Source organism: Emydura macquarii, unplaced genomic scaffold, assembly GCF_026122565.2.
Source record: "Emydura macquarii macquarii isolate MOO-44397 ecotype Brisbane River unplaced genomic scaffold, CSIRO-AGI_Emac_v2 contig_1230, whole genome shotgun sequence".
NCBI lineage: Eukaryota > Metazoa > Chordata > Testudines > Chelidae > Emydura > Emydura macquarii.
Window position 1 is genome coordinate 22,919,678 of NW_027131367.1, and position 2,918 is coordinate 22,922,595.

Here is a 2,918-nt window from a genome sequence, read left to right on the forward strand (position 1 = left end):
CCCTCAACTGGACTCTGTTGAGTGAGGAATCAGCATGAACAGCAGCAAAGCAGGAAGATGCATTGCCAGCAACCTGTATTATCAAGCAGTGGACCACATGCATTCTGAACTAGTTGGTTCAGGGCATAGGGCTCCATTCCTAGATACAGAGATCTGCAACAGTCAAGCCTAGTCATAATTGAAATACAGATGGCGAAGTCCAACAGGCAGGGATGCAACCTTCTGGCCAGCCACAGATGGAAGTGATTGGCTTTGCATGGTGTGCTTGCACAAAACAACAGTATTTGTGTTGCAAACATTGCTAGGGAATGTTTATTTGTTTAATAAAATTGTTTCCACTTAATTATTTTTTAATTCAATGAACAAACTCACCGATCCTTCTGTGTGAAAGACCACCTTTCACCTGGCTCTTGGCCCTAAGGTTTGTGGGGAAAACGTATCCATTTATTTGTTGCTTTTAAACTTATATGGCTACTATGTAATATTCAAAAACTACTTTACATGAGATTGTTAGATCTTTGGAGCAGAGACTGTCTCTTCCTAGGTGTTTGTACAGTGTCCTAGCACATTGGAACCCTGATGCTGTCTGGGGCTTCTCTGCTATAGTAATATAGAGAAAACGCTAGTTGTTACTTTATAAAAAGGAAACAATATGAAGAAGCAAAGAAACAAGAGGCAAATAAATTAGCAATTGTTCAATATTTATGTAACTTTTCCAGGCTGTGTCATTCAGCGAGTTAATAATCTCTAGTGTCTGATCCCTTTAGTGGGAAAGTTTGAATGTTCCAAGCTCCTTGCTGAAGATCTAAATCCAGCGTTCACAGAGTTGTGAAACAGGCCTTTACACTTGAAAAAATCAAGCTGTGTTCTCCACTTATAAATAGTTACATCCAATCAAAGAACTACTGAAATCCCCTAGTCATTACTGTGACTTGGTCAGAGTTGGTGTAATAGATTTTACCAGTTAAGAAAGATAACTAATATTTTATGATTAATCTATTTCATTTAGTTTTCAAGTGCTTTTTGGCTGGCCCCAAATGCCAGGTTAATAAAAGATCCAGGAAGGGACCTTCTCAGATAGCATCACAGACCACCTAACCTCCTGGCAGTAAATTTATGCCTGCTGGTACTCCACTGAAGTCAGTAGAACAGAGATCAGTTTTGCCCTGGTAACATTTCGCAGTGGCCATTTTTCTTCCATTCCTATTTCAGCAGGCCCCAGCATGCTGTCTGCAGGTTGGTGCTGCCATGCTGGAGCTGCTTTATTTCTGGTGAGCTGTAAAACCAGTGACCTGACCACTTGTGCTCATTAACAATCCCATGAGATGTTTTGGAAGAGAAGAGGTGTTGATTCCATTATGCTGGCCAAACCCAGCAGTGGGTAACCAAATTCTGCCTCCCTAAATGCCACTTGAAGTTACAATTGATTGAAAAGTCTGACTAGGACTCTGCATGAAAGTAAGCATCCATGTGCAGGACCATGGCTCTCAACTGTTTGTGTTGCATTGCTTTTTCCTGTCAAACAGCTGCCATGTTCCATCCAAGAGGCTGCATTCAGTGACAGTCAACCTATCACGACCCCATCCCTATATACAGGTTATGTTTATAAAGTGACTTGACATCTTTGAGATGAGTGGTGTGATAGAAAAGGCTATTTAATATTATTATTAACTAAATAATGCTGACTCAGACCATTCACACTTGACCAGTTTTCTCCAGGCACCTCTGCACACCCCAGCAGGCCATGTGAGCACAAAGATGAGCAGAGGTTACCAGCTTGGTCATGTTGGATCACAGCTTTAGACATTCATATTTCCCTTTAAAATGCACACTCCCTGCAAGTGCCTCCAACAAAGAAGCAGTGCTGCAGCTAGTTGAAAACATGCTCAACCCCAGCTCACAGTCACGCCGTCCACAATGCATCCACATTGTATGTTTATCCGTTTCCAGAAGACCCCCTATCACCTGAAGCAGGAATTGTGTCTTCCTCAGTGTGTTGTACTGTGCTGAGAACACTGATGGCCCTCACTAAATAATCTGGTTACTAATAGATGGGCTTATGTTAGAAACACTCTCCCAATATCATTTGTACTTAGAAACCTTGTCTGTCTCCTTGGCTTCAGCCAGCCTGTCTCACTTTGATCCTATCACACAGGCAACAAGGTAATATGTTTTCACTTGTTTGAGCTCCTGATTTTATGATAATGATCATCATTAATATAATATTTTGGCATGCTGGCCTGTAGGGCCTCTACACAAACAGTATTTGCAGAAGGACAACGCCTATTCAGTGACAGCCCTGTGAGCTGGCAAACCTGACTTTGCTAGCTGGCAGTCCTCTCACCCCACCATGCCCCTTCTCACACATGTTCCTTCAGCCACAGTCACACACACACACATTACCCTTTCCCCCACGCCCTCCCCAGTGCCCCCAGCTTCTTTTCTTCAGGTTCTCAGCTGGTGCTCCATTTGTGGATTGTGGTCTGACACTGCTCTCTCTGCCCCCACAGCCATACCTCGTGACCATATTCCCCCTCCCACCAGGCCACATATGCAACAACCATGTTCCTCTAGATTTGAAATGGATGGGGGTTTTCATCAGCTATGGAGGGCAGGGCTGGACTATGAGGAAATCAGGACATAGCTGAATGTTGACATGGTAAATATTTTGGATGTGGGTGCCTACTGGGGGAAATACGTAGGCTAAGTCAAGTGAATCTACACAGTAAACCAGGGCAGTTTATCCAGGTCCTCTTAGAGCCAATTCCTTTCCAATACACTGTAGTCAAATAAGAACAAAGCCCTAAAATGTCATGGGGCATTTATCATGTTAGATCTGCAGGATTCATTTTTTCCTGCATAACTGATGCTGCAAATAGATCCAGATATTTACATATGTATTTATGCTCCAAAAGCTA